This window comes from Capricornis sumatraensis, chromosome 4 (assembly GCF_032405125.1).
Source record: "Capricornis sumatraensis isolate serow.1 chromosome 4, serow.2, whole genome shotgun sequence".
Classification (NCBI taxonomy): Eukaryota; Metazoa; Chordata; class Mammalia; order Artiodactyla; family Bovidae; genus Capricornis; species Capricornis sumatraensis.
The window spans coordinates 102,822,518-102,837,567 of NC_091072.1; the positions used below are offsets into that span (position 1 = coordinate 102,822,518).

General features: G+C 39.0%; 1 pseudogene; it reads right to left on the reverse strand.

Moving 5' to 3' along the window:
* Window positions 1-6,439: 6,439 nt before the first annotated feature.
* On the reverse strand, window positions 6,440-7,261 carry LOC138078677 (large ribosomal subunit protein uL10 pseudogene; annotated as a pseudogene).
* Between the last annotated feature and the right edge of the window lie 7,789 nt (window positions 7,262-15,050).

The window sequence follows — 15,050 nt, forward strand, 5'->3', positions numbered from 1 at the left end:
ACACACACACACAAACATGGTACATTTATTTTCTAAGTTGAGGTTGCTGGTATAGCTGAAGTCATTTCTGGATATTTATGAGGATTCTTATTTATACAGTCATCTGTTTAGTGTATATAAATATTTAATATATAAATACACTAAAATGAAAATATAAAGTAAAAATATATTTTTACTATATATAAATATACAAACTTACTATTTACTCTTTAATATATAGATTATAGCTTATATATCTGATTTTAATGCAGGCAGGCAAGATCTTTTTATCCTCAGAGAAAAATTTAGCCAAAATTAAACAAAGGTAAATATTATTTATGTTGCAAAACTTATCACACTTACTTTTCTGTCTGTTAATCATAACTTTCTTAAGTTGTTTAAAATAATAACTCTTGAAGCCATTTAGTTGAAAATGTTAGGTTTGATGAAGAAGTTCCTGTGAACTTCTGTTGACTTTTGTTCATGCACCCACATTTACCCTCACTGATTTCTAGACTTGTAGAAACCTCTCTGAGATTTCTGTCCCCAACAAATTTGACTGCTTCTCTTAGTAAAGGGCTATGAAAGCTTTTGTTGTATATTTTAACACTTAACAGGGAAAACAACTGATCCTAATGGCAGAAGAATGCCAGAAATGTTCCACTCTTTTGAAATAGCTGGTATTTCAGTATCTTTGGACAGAGATGAAGTTTTGAAAAATACCAACCTCGCCTTTCTTATTTTAAGTTTGCTCTCCTTGCAAATACATGAATTAAAAAAAAGGCCCTTGGTGATTTACTCAAAAGTCACTAATGACTCACTAAGAAAGACTCAGTTCAGTTCAGTTGCTCAGTGATGTTCGACTCTTTGTGACCCCATGAACTGCAGCACTCCAGGTCTCCCAGTCCATCACCAACTCTTAGGGTTTACCCAAACTCATGTCCATTGAGTCGGGATGCCATCCAACTATCTCATACTATGTCATCCCCTTCTCCTCCTGCCCTCAATCTTTCCCAGCATCAGGGTCTTTTCAAATGAGTCAGCTGTTTGCATTAGGTGGCCAAAATACTGGAGCTTCAGCTTCAACATCAGTCCTTCCAGTGAACACTCAAGACTGATCTCCTTTAGGATGGACAGGTTGGATCTCCGTGTAGGCCAAGGGACTCTCTAGAATTTTCTCCACCACCACAGTTCAAAAGCCTCAGTTCTTCGGTGCTCAGCTTTCTTTATAGTCCAACTCTCACGTCCGTACTTGACTACTGGAAAAACCATATACTTGACTAGACGGACCTTTCTTGGAAAAGTAATGTCTCTACTTTTTAATATGCTATCTGCTGCTGCTGCTAAGTTGCTTCAGTCGTGTCCGACTCTGTGCGACCCCATAGAGAGCAGCCCAGCAGGCTCCTCTAGGTTGGCCATAACTTTCCTTCCAAAGAGTAAGTGTCTTTTAATTTCATGGCTCCAGTTACAATCTGCAGTGATTTTGGAGCCCCCCCCCCCCCCCAAATAAAGTCTGCCACTCTTTCAACTGTTTCCCCATCTATTTGCCATGAAGTGATGGGACCAGATGCCATGATCTTTGTTTTCTGAATGTTGAGCTTTAAGCCAACTTTATCACTCCCCACTTTCACTTTCATCAAGAGGCTCTTTAGTTCTTCACTTTCTGCCATAAGGGTGGTGTCATCTGCATATCTGAGGTTATTGATATTTCTCCCAGCAATCTTGACTGCAGCTTTTACTTCATCCAGCCTAACGTTTCTCATGATGTACACTGCATATAAGTTAAATAAGCAGGGTGACAATATACAGCCTTGACATACTCCTTTTCCTATTTGGAACCAGTCTGTTGTTCCATGTCCAGTTCTAAATGTTGTCTCCTGACCTGTGTACAGGTTTCTCAAGAGGCAGGTCAGGTGATCTGGTATTCCCATCTCTTTCAGAATTTTCCACAGTTTATTGTGATCCACACAGTCAAAGGCTTTGACAAAGGCTTTGTCAAAGGCTGCGTGGCACTGGAGTGGTGGCTGCATGACTCTGGAGCAGCCGAAAGGAGATACACCACGTCTAAGGTCAGGAGCAGTGGCCAAGAGGAGATACCCCCCATCCAAGATAAGGAGCAGCGGCTGCACTTTGCTGGAGCAGCCATGAAGAGATACCCCACATCCAAGGTAAGAGAAACCCCACTAAGGTGGTAGGCCCTGAGAGAGGGCATCAGAGGGCAGACAGACTGAAACCACAAACACAGAAATATAGCCAATCTGATCCATGGACCACAGCCTTATCTAAGTCAATGAAACTAAACCATGCTGTGTCGGGCCACCCAAGATGGACGGGTCATGGTGGAGAGTTCTGAAAAAATGTGATTCACTGGAGAAGGGAATGGCAAACCACTTCAATATTCTTGCCTTGAGAACCCCATTAACAGTATGAAAAGGCAAAAAGATAGAACACTGAAAGATGAACTCCCCAGGTCAGTAGGTGCCCAATATGCTACTGGAGATCAGTGGAGAAATAACTCCAGAAAGAATGAAGAGATGGAGCCAAAGCAAAAACAATACCCAGTTGTGGCTGTGACTGGTGATAGAAGCAAGGTCTGATGCTGTAAAGAGCAATGTTGCCTAGGAACCTGAAATGTTAGGTCCATGAATCAAGGCAAATTGCAAGTGGTAAAACAGGAGATGGCAAGAGTGAATGTTGACATTCTAGGGATCAGCGAAGTAAAATGGACTGGAATGGGTGAATTTAACTCAAATGACCATTATATCTACTACTGTGGGCAAGAATCCCTTAGAAGAAAGGAAGACTGCTTGGCTCAGTTGTCCTTGGGGACACGAGGATGACAAGTATCAGCTAGTCTTGTTATTTTTTCAATTTTTCTTAACAGCTTTATAGAAGAAACAACATACAATAAACTGCACATATTTAAAATGTACAGATGATATGCTTTGACAAATGTACTCTCACGTGAAAACACTTACAAGTAAATAGAGTGAACACGTCCATCACCCCCAAGTGTTCTTGTGCATCTTTGTTATTCCCTGTACCCTTGTCTCTGGCACCACACTCCCTACTCCTCAGGCAGGAACTGATAAGCTGTCTATCACTATGGACTAGTTTGATTTTTTGTCAAAGTTTAAATAAAAACAGGAATGTAGTATCATATTTTTTTTTGGCCTGATGTCTCTCACTGAATGTGAATTGAAGAGATATTCCTGTTTTTATATGTTTCAATAGTTCATTCCTTTTCACTTCTGTGTAGTATTCCAGTGTTGATGGACTTATATACACCAGTCAGTCCTACAGGAAATCCACCCTGAATATTCATTGAAAGGACTGATTCAGAAACTGAAGCTCCAGTATTTTGGCCATCTCATGTGAGGGGCTGACTCATTTGAAAAGACCCTGATACTGGGAAAGATTGAAGATAGGATAAGAAAGGGAAGACAGAGGATGAGATGTTTGGATGCCATCATTGACTCAATGGAACTGAGTTTGAGCAAACTCTTAAGAGATAGTGAAGGACATGGGTGCCTGGCCTGCTGCAGCTAATGGGATCACAAAGAGTCAGACACAACTTGGCAACTAAACAACAACAATAGCTTAAATAAAGCTGATATGAGTAATTGCTCATATAAAATTTTATGAAAATACACTTTCATTTCTCTTGGATAAATACCTTGGAACAAAGTTGAATGGTAAGTTGGTTTAAAGGTTACATGTATGTTTAGCCTTTAAAGAGTCTGTCCCACTGTTTTCCAGCATGCTTTTAGTATTTTACATTCTCACTATCAATGCTGCTGCTGCTAAGTCCCTTCAGTCGTGTTCTACGCTGTGTGACCTCATAGACAGCAGCCCATCAGGCTCCACCATCCTTGGGATTCTCCAGGCCAGAACACTGGAGTGGGTTGCCATTTCCTTCTCCAATGCATGAAAGTGAAAATAAAAGTGAAGTTGCTCAGTTATGCCCGACTCTTTGTGACCCCATGGACTACAGCCTACCAGGCTCCTCTGTTCATGGGATTTTCCAGGCAAGAGTACTGGAGTGGGGTGAGCCAGTGCCTTCTCCACACTATCAATTCATGAGAGATCAATTACTCCACATCAATGTCAAACCTTAGTGTGATCAGTCCTTAATTTTATTGTCTTTTCATATAAGTCCATGGGATCGCTAAGAGTTGGACACGACTGAGCAACTTCACTTTCACTTTTCACTTTCATGCATAAGAGAATGAAATGGCAACCCATTACAGTGTTCTTGCCTGGAGAACCCCAGGGATGGGGGAGCCTGGTGGGCTGCCATCTATGGGTTCACACAGAGTCGGACACGACTGAAGCAACTTAGCAGCAGCAGCAGCAGCAGCAGCATATACTTACTTGATGTTTGCTTATCTTCTTTGGTGTGGCCACTGTGGATCTTTTCCCATGTTAAAATTGGGTTCTTCTCTTATTGCTGACTCTACACTACTTCCCTCTGAAACCAAGACTTTGTTGGGGGATTTGTTGGTCTTTCCATAGAGTAGGGTGAATATTGCCAAAAAAGGGTTTCTGTTGTTTAGCCATCCTTTGTTTTTACTGTTGTTATTGTTCAGTAGCTCAATAGTGTCTGACTCTTTGTGACCCCATAGACTGCAGCACGTCAGACATCCCTGTCCTTCACTGTCTCCTGGAGTCTGCTCAAACTCATGTCCATTGAGTTGGTGATGCCATCCAACCATCTCATTCATTGTTTCTCCCTTCTCCTCCTTCCCTTAATCTTTTCCAGCATCAGAATATTTTCCAATGAGTCAGCTCTTTGCCTCAGGTGGCAAAATATTGGAGCTTCAGCTTCAGCATCAGTCCTTCCAATGAATGTTTAGGATTGATTTCCTTTAGGATTGACTGGTTTGGTCTCCTGGCTGTCCAAGGGACTCTCAAGAGTCTTCTCCAATACCACAATTCAGAAGCATTGATTCTTCAGCACTGAGCCTTCTTTATGGTCCAACTCTCACATACTCTACTCAATCCTTTGAATAGGCAGATAAGGCTTGTATCGAAGATTAAAAAAAAAAAAAGTGCCTGTTGGAGGTCCTGGATTGGAGGTATCTGCAGAGCCCTGACTAGAACATAAGGCAGGCATTAAGTAACCCGAGGGAACTCACTGCCCTGTTCTTCCTCAAATCTTGAGGTCCCTGGGAAGCCTGTTTCTTTTAATTTTTAAGAACTTTTTTCTATGCATATTAATTTTGTTAGTTGTAAAGAGAAGGAACTGATGCTCCAATACTTTGGCCACCTGATGTGAAGAACTGACTCATTGGAAAAGACCTGACTCATTGGAAAACCTCTGATGCCCAGAAAGATTGGCGCTAAAAGAGAGGGTGTGGCAGAGGATGACATGGTTGAATGGCATCATCCACTCAATGGACATAAATTTGAGCAATCTCTTGGAAATAGTGGAGGACAGGGGAGCCCGGTGTGCTGCAGCCCACGGGGACAGAAAGAGTTGGACACAACTTAGGGAGTGAAGAACAATAACAAAGAAGAGGAGAATGTGGGAGAAATAGGGTTACCCTAACTTGACAGGGCTTCTTTTAACTGAGATGTTTCATTATTTTAAATATAATGTTGACAATTTACATTTCAACAGACACTGTGAGAACAGACATAATCCAAGAGTTCTAATAAGCAAGAGAACTCTTTCACATTCTCAATATCTCTCAGTTCTCGATTTGACTATAAATAAGTTTAACTAAGTTTTCATAGATTTATATATTTGCTGGTCTTAGGCCAATTACCACATCCTATTATTCTTTACCTTTTGAATTACTTGTCTATCCTGTTCCTATATGTAAGAGCTCTTTTTATAATTTAGATATTAATCTAGAACATGCTTTTTCACTGCATATGGTATAATTTGACTTACAAATGTTTTATTTTTACTTTTATTTTTGCTATATTTATATCTACTGTCCTTTATTGCTATATTTCTTTCCAAAAGTGTTACAGTAACTTACGGTGCCATCAAGTATGAATATATAATTTCACTTCAACATTGACAGTCACGGTAATAAAAAGCTATAAATTTGCTATTTTAGTAGATCTAAAATGCTATTTTAGAGTTTCTTTTTTATTTCTCTAATTACTCTCAAGGATGAACAATTTTTTCTATGTATTTATTTACTAACTGTATTTCCTCTCAGTAGAAAAGATATTTCTCTTCTCCACATTCTTATGATGTCTATGTTTAAAAATTGATGTGATAAAATATGTGAATAAATTTTATTGAAATATAGCTTCTCTTTTGTAAGTAGATTCAACTCTAATTGGTCTTAATCTATTTCTTCTTTTCTCTTCTCTTTGTAAGAGAAGCAAATTTTTATTTCCTTGTTTCACAAACAAATCTGGCTGAGTTGGCTGCTTTTTGGTGATTAGTCAGAAACCAAATTCCATATCCTTATTCAACTCCTCTGACTCTTGCTTTACCTCAATCTTGGTGGAGGCTGCTGGCAGCCACAAACACAGATGGATCAGCCAAGAATGCCTTGACCTTTTCATCACGTTGGAAAGTGTAATCAGTCTCTTCAGACAGAGCCAGGACCCGCTTGCAACCGTTGATGATAGAATGGGGTACGGCTACAGCAGTTGGGTAACGAACCTGTAGACATATGCAGGCAATATTGCAGACACCTTCCAGGAAGTGAGAATGCCAAGTTTCCTTTGTGATGTCAAGCACTTCAGGACTGTGGATGCTACCACTGTCAAACACGTACTGGGATGATCAGCCCAAAGGAGAAGGGGGAGATGTTCAGAAGCATGGCTTTCCTGACTCTTACTTTGTCTCCAGTCTTAATCAGAGGCCCATTACTCAGGATTTCAACGGGGACCTTGGAGATTTTAGTGGCAAATCCTAAAGCCTTGAAGAAGGAGGTCTTCTCAGGCTCCAGACCAGTGATCTGGGATGGCACAGTAACTTCACAAAGGGCTATGGCACCAGCACAGGTGGCAGCTGGCAATATGGCCAGCAGCATGTCCCTGATTTCAGTGAGGTCCTGCTTGGTGAACACAAAGCCCAGGTTCCCCTGGATGTGAGGCAACAGTTTCTCCAAAGCTGGGTTGTTTTCCAGATGTCCTTGGATGACCTTGTGGATCACCATTCCCTACCCATCAGCACTATTGCTTTCCCTTGGAGGGACATGCAGACCTGCTGCATGTGCTTGGAGTCCACATTGTCTACTCCCAAAATGAAGCACTTTGAATAATCATCCAGGAGTTGGACGATTTTAAGGAAGAAGTTGGACTTGGGCATCAAGGCAGTGCATCACCTATTGCCACGCAGGATTGAAACATGATGTCACTCACAGAAGGGTGCCTAGTGAGAGTCTGTTTTTTCTTTTAATGTGTTCCTAAAATGTACTTATATATAGCTTATATAGAACATTTCTGTTTATACATTTAATGAAATTATGATGTTTTCTTTTGCAATGGCTTGGATTGGTTTAATTTAGGCTGAAATTATTTAGGATATTTTAAGAGTTCGTGAGAATTTTTTTTCTGGGTGCATCTACTCTTTGTTTTTTTAAATATAAATTTATTTTTTTTAATTGGAGGTTAATTACTTTACAAGATTGTATTGGTTTTGCCATACATCAACATGAATCTGCCACAGCTATACACGTGTTCCCCATCCTGAACCCCCCTCCCTCCTCCCTCCCCATACCATCCCTCTGGGTCGTCTAAGTGCACCAGCCCCAAGCACCCGGTATCATTTATTTCTCATGACACTAATTCTACCCTGGGTATCTTTATCTTATAGCTAAAATATTGTGAAAGTATATTGAGTCAAATTCATTCAGTCATGTCCAACTCTTTGCAACACCATGGATTCTACCCCACCAGGCTCCTCCATCCATGGAATTTTTCAGCCAAAAATACTGGAATGGTTTGACATTTCCTTCTCCAGGGGAACTTCCTGATCCAGGCATCGAACCCAGGTCTCCTGCAATGAAGCAGATTTTTTATCATCTGAGCCACCAGAGAAGCCCTTATATATATGAAATATATATATTTTACATATATAATATATGAAAGTATATTAACATATACTTAGCATATATCATTGCTTCCCCACAATTAGTATTGTAAAACCACAGAATCAGAATCATTTTCCTAAAGACCACATATGATTAATTCTCCCCTAGGTGTTGTGGAAAAAAATGTTTTGAAATGTTATTAATTAAGAGTTATCCCCTATAAAACACTGGAGAAAGAAATCAAAGAGGACACTAATAGATGGAGAAATGTACCATGTTCATGGATTGGGAGAATCTATATAGTGAAAATGAGTATACTACCCAAAGCAATCTATAGATTCAATGCAATCCTTATCAAGCTACCAATGGTATTTTCCACAGAGCTAGAACAAATAACTTCACAATTTGTATGGAAATACAAAAAACCTCCAATAGTGAAAGCAATCTTGAGAAAGAAGTATGGAACTGGAGGAATCAACCTGCCTGACTTCAGGCTCTACTACAAAGCCACAGTCATCAAGACAGTATGGTACTGGCACAAAGAGAAATATAGATCAGTGGAACAAAGTAGAAAGCCCAGATATAAATCGATTCACCTGTGGACACCTTACCTTCAACAAAGGAGGCAAAAATATACAATGGATTAAAGACAATTTCTTTAACAAGTGGTGCTGGGAAAACTGGTCAACCACTTGTAAAAGAATGAAACTAGATCACTTTCTAACACCATACACAAAAATAAACTCAAAATGGATTAAAGATCTAAATGTAAGACCAGAAACTATAAAACTCCTAGAGGAGAACATAGGCAAAACACTCTCCGACATAAATCACAACAGGATCCTCTATGACCCACCTCCCAGAATATTGGAAATAAAAGCAAAAATAAACAAACGGGACCTAATTAAAATTAAAAGCTTCTGCACAACAAAGGAAACTATAAGCAAGATGAAAAGACAGCATTCTGAATGGGAGAAAATAATAGCAAATGAAGCAACTGACAAGCAACTAATCACAAAAATATACAAGCAACTCCTGCAGCTCAATTCCAGAAAAATAAATGACCCAATCAAAAAATGGGCCAAAGAACTAAATAGATATTTCTCCAAAGAAGACATACAAATGGCTAACAAACACATGGAAAGATGCTCAACATCATTCATTATCAGAGAAATGCAAATCAAAACCACAATGTGGTACCGTTTCATGCCAGTCAGAATGGGTAAAATCCAAAAGTCTACAAGCAATAAATGCTGGAGAGGGTGTGGAGAAAAGGAACCCTCTTACACTGTTGGTGGGAATGCAAACTAGTACAGCCACTATGGAGAGTGTGTGTGGAGATTCCGTAAGAAACTGGAAATAGAACTGCTTTATGACCCAGCAATCCCCCTGCTGGGCATACACACCGAGGAAACCAGAATTGACAGAGACACGTGTACCCCAATGTTCATCGCAGCACTGTTTATAATAGCCAGGACATGGAAGCAACCTAGATGTCCATCAGCAGATGAATGGATAAGAAAGCTGCGGTACATACACACAATGGAGTATTACATAGGTATTAAAAGTAATACATTTGAATTAGTTCTAATGAGGTGGATGAAACTGGAGTCTATTATACAGAGTGAGGTAAGCTAGAAAGAAAAACATCAATACAGTATACTAACACATATGTAAGGAATTTAGAAAGATGGTAGCGATAACCTAGTATGCGAGACAGCAAAAGAGACACAGATGTGTAGAACAGTCTTTTGGACATTGTGGGAGAGGGCCAGGGTGAGGTGATTTGGGAGAATGGCATTGAAACATGTATAATGTCATATATGAAATGAATCACCAGTCCAGGTTCAATGCATGATACTGGATGCTTGAGGCTGGTGCGTTGGGATGATCCAGAAGGATGTTACAGGGCAGGAGGAGGGAGGAAGGTTCAGGCTGGGGAACAAGTGTATACCTGTGGCGGATTCATGTTGATATATGGCAAAACCAATAGAATATTTTAAAGTAATTAACCTCAAATTAAAATACATTAATTTATAGTAAAAAAAAGTTATCCTATACTAGGTAATTCCTTAAATTCGATTCAACTCTCAGTTACATGGAAGTGAATTCATTTAGGTTTTAGGTAAGGTTTCTGAAGAGGGGGATAAGGAACATCTTCATGAAATTTGAATTTAAAATACACAAGATTTTGATTAATAAGGTATTTTCAGTTAATAAATGTTTCAATATACAGATAAAATCATATTTGTCTTAAACATCAGATATATTTTCTTTAAAGTGATCTAGCAGGTCTTTAGAATGATCTTTAAGAAGATTTTTATTTTTAAATGAGGCTAATGGTAAAATTCAACAAAACTAGAGCTACCAAGGGAACATTTCATGCAAAGATGGGCTCAATAAAGGACAGAAATGGTATGGACCAAACAGAAGCAGATATTAAGAAGAGGTGGGAAGAATACACAGAAGAACTGCACAAAAGGAGATTCATGACTCAGATCATCATGATGGTGTGATCACTCACCTAGAGCCAGACATCCTAAATGTAAAGTTAAGTGGGCTTTAAGAAGCATCAATAGGAACATAGCTAGTGGAGGTGATGGAATTCCAGTTGAGCTATTTTAAATCCTAAAAGATGATGCTGTGAAAGTGCTGCACTCAACATGCCAGCAAATTTGGAAAACTCAGCAATGGCCACAGGACTGGAAAAGGTCAGTTTTCATTCCAATCCCAAAGAAAGGCAATGCCAAAGAATGCGCAAACTATCCCACAATTGCACTCATCTTACACGTAGTAAAGTAATGTTCAAAATTCTCCAAGCCAGGCTTCAACAATATCTGAACAGTGAACTTCCAGATGTTCAAGCTGGTTTTAGAAAAGGCAGAGGAACCAGAGATCAAATTTCCAACATCTGCTGGATCATGGAAAAAGCAAGAGAGTTCCAGAAAAACATCTATTTTTGCTTTATTGACTATGCCGAAACCTTTGACTGTGTGGATCAAAACAAACTGGAAAATTCTGAAAGAGATAGGAATACCAGACCACCTGACCTGCTTTTTGAGCAATCTGTATGCAGGGCAGGAAGCAACAGTTAGAACTGGACATGGAACAATAGACTGGTTCCAAATAGGAAAAGGAGTACATCAAGGCTGTATATTGTCACCCTGCTTATTTAACTTATATGCAGAGTACATCATGAAAAATGCTGGGCTGGAAGAAGCACAAGCTGGAATCAAGATTGCTGGGAGAAATATCAATAACCTCCGATATGCAGATGACACCACCCTTATGGCAGAAAGCAAAGAACTAAAGAGCCTCTAGATGAAAGTGAAAGTGGAGAATGAAAAAGTTGGTTTAAACCTCAACATTCAGGAAACTAAGATCATGGCATCCAGTCCCATCATTTCATGTCAAATAGATGTTGAAACAATGGAAACAGTGGCTAAATTTATTTTGGGGGACTCCAAAATCACTGCAGATGGTGACTGCAGCCATGAAATTAAAAGACGCTTACTCCTTGGAAGGAAAGTTATGACCAAAATAGACAGCATATTAAAAAGCAGGGACATTAGTTTGCCAAGTCCATCTAGTCAAGGCTATGGTTTTTCCAGTGCTCATGTATGGATGTGAGAGTTGGACTATAAAGAAACCTGAGCACCAAAGAATTCATGCTTTTGAACTATGGTTTTGGAGAAGACTGTTGCAAGTCCCTTGGATAGCAAGGAGATCCAACCAGTCCATCCTAAAGGCGGTCAGTCCTAGGTGTTCATTGGAAGGACAGATGTTGAAGCTGAAACCCCACTTTGGTCACCTGATGCGAAGAGCTGACTCATTTGAAAAGACCCTGATGCTGGGAAAGATTGAGGGAAGGAGGAGGAAGGTATGACAGGATGAGATGGTTGGATGGCATCACCAACTCAATGGACATGAGTTTGGGTAAACTCTGGAAGCTGGTGATGGACAGGGAGGCCTGGCATGCTGCAGTCCGTGGAGTCACACAGAGTTGGACATGACTGAGTGACTGAACTGAACAGAACTGAATGGTAAAATTTTACTGACCTTTTGAGACTGCCCTGGTTGTTAAACAGGTATGATTGACTCTCTTACTTTCCTGTGGAGTGGTGTACAATGAAAAATTTATTTCCTGGGATTTATGCACAATCTTGAGTAAGACACAATGTTCTTATATGCCCTTTCCTTTTTATCCTCAGTGTCCCCAATGATATTTAGTCATGAAATAATTGTGTATGTTGATTGAGATAATCCATGCACAGTGCCTACTAGATGGTGAGTGAAAGCCACTACCCCTCCTTATTTCTCTCCTTCATTTTCTTTCTCCTCTTCCTCCTTTTCTTTTGGCTCCATGTGTATGTGTGTGCTATGTCTCTTCAGTCATTTCTGACTCTGTGACCCAATGGAGTGTAGCCCACCAGGCTCATCTGGCCATCGGATTTTCCAGGCAAGAATACTAAAGCAGGTTGCCTTGCCCTCCTCCAGGGGTTCTTCCCAACCCGGGGATCAAACTTACATCTTTTACTTCTCCTGTATTGGCAGATGTGTTATTTACCAGTAGCTCCACCTGGAAATCCTTACAGCTGTTGTATTCCTTTCTTGTCTTCTGTATAAAGCTGGTGGATAACCTGTTTAGTGTTGTGTGGAGAAATATTGAGGGCAGAGTTCAGACCTGCAATTGTGGACATGAGGCAATAGGTATTCTACATTTCTCACTCAGCTGTTATTGATTAATTACTTGGGTAGCAGTTTCTTTTGTAAGTGAAGAATTTATGTCATTTATTTTTCATCCATTCCAAGGAGTAAAGAATTTTCAATTGAAAAATTAACTTGTTTGTTATATGAGTCACTTCACTTATCGTTTGCAATCTATCCCACAAGAAACCTACAGATGTGTTCTCCTAAGTTCTGGTGAAACAAGCCGTGTTATTTCTATGAAGACAGTAAGAAACATCAGCATCACACTATGATAGATAGAAAATAAATTATCAATGATTAATAGGCATCTCTATAGAACAGGGGCTGCTGCTGCTAAGTCGCTTCAGTCGTGTCCGACCCTGTGAGACCCCAGAGAGGGCAGCCCATCAGGCTCCCCTGTCCCTGGGATTCTCCAGGCAAGAACACTGGGGTGGGTTGCCATGTCCTTATCCAATGCATGAAAGTGAAAAGTGAAAGTGAAGTCGCTCAGTCATGTCCGACCCTCAGCGACCCCATGGACTGCAGCCCACCAGGCTCCTCCATCCATGGGAGTATCTAGAATCAAAGGGAGAAATTACTAGCTCATAATTAGGTACCCTATTGGATCGTATGATAAAGGAATTGGCCCTCTGAACTAAGCTGAGAAAATTCTGAAGCTCTCAGTGTTTCACTGTGGCATCCTAACTCAGACCATAGCTCCAGATCCCCAAACTGTCCTCCCTTTCTAGTCACTGATTTTTACCTTCTGTGATCCCAGATGTTAAGTGAATGTTCTGGTAAACCACTTTTGTTCATTTTCTGTTTGGTATATTTCAAAAAAAAATTTGCGTTTATCATTAGCTCACTATAATTTTATCACTGATGGCACTCTAAGTATATTATAATTACATGTTGGTATAAATCTGTATTGATTAATGAGTGATATCATATGAAGATCACTTTTCTTTGTTCCTACTGTTCTAATGAGTACTCATGAATTCTTTCAAAACATATTGAGAACCTATGCTATGTCTGGTTCTACTGTAGCTTTGAATTTAATTTCTCTAAAGCTAAACTCTGTTAGAAATACTGATTTTCTTTTTAGATATATCCAGATTAATGTATTGCCATCTCTGAGTTTTAAATAGATAAGTCTGATAGTTTGCAGACACCAAGGAACTAGAATGGTGAATGAAGAAATAAACCGAAATTATCAAAGAACTTATTCCAGTGGAAGTTAACCATGACTTTATTTAGCTGTGTAATCATAATCATCCCCAAGATGAAATTGAAAGTATAAATGGTCTCAAACACATGCAAAAATGCCCTTCTCTTGAGGGCATACATATTTACAGGCAGTTTTTGCAGTAGATAGTGCTCTCTGAGTTGCCAGCTGACTCTCATTGAGGTTCTATTCCATTTAGACCTACGAAGAAAGGTCTTTTGTCTTTAAGTTGAAGTAAAAAAAAAATCATTTATTTAAAATATCTGAGAAGTATAAGTTGATTCTTAGAAGGTTTTGAAAATGGTAATTGCTGATGTCTCTCAGCAAGGATAGATTTTTACACAGTGAATAAAATGAATGTTTTATTGTCTCAGACTCATGGATGTGCAGGAGCCTTCTGTCTGGATAAATAGACAGTCGTTCCTGACTAAAGCTCAAACATGACTAATGAATCTAATGTGCACTGAATTTTGACAAAATACCTGACAGAGGCAGCAGTTGGAATCAGGTCCCTGGAGAAAATAGGATGCTGCAATTTTATTAGACACATGCCAAGAGTAAAACAATAATGTCCTGATGAAAACATATTTCTGGATACTCTTCAATCCATAGATGACAAAGTATTAAGAAAACACAACAAAGTGGCTTTATGCCTATGTTTTCAATGGAAAATATTTACACAAGTATATTATATATATATATATATATATATATATATATGAAAGTTGTATACTTACGATCAATTTCTAAGCCAAAAACTGTAAATATTTACATGGAAAAATATATATTTTTATTATAATTTTTCTGTATTGTACCTCTTCTGGATAAATCATTATTTAATAAAGCTTCTCATATTTAGCTATTGTAAAAGTACATATTATGTTTTGTATAAAAGTCCTTTATTTCCTTAGTTTATTTTATCAGAAAAGGAATTTCTGAGGCAAAGGCCTTACATTTTATTTATTTATTTATTTATTTTTTAACCTTACAATATTGAGGATGAGGCCTTACATTTTAGAATTTTGAAGTGTATTGTCACATTTGGCTTCCAATTTGTAGTATCACTTACATAATACAAAAGTGTCTGGGTCTCTTTTTCACACTTTTGGGATTATGGGTTCTGAAGGAATTCCACCCTTATTTTTTTGCTT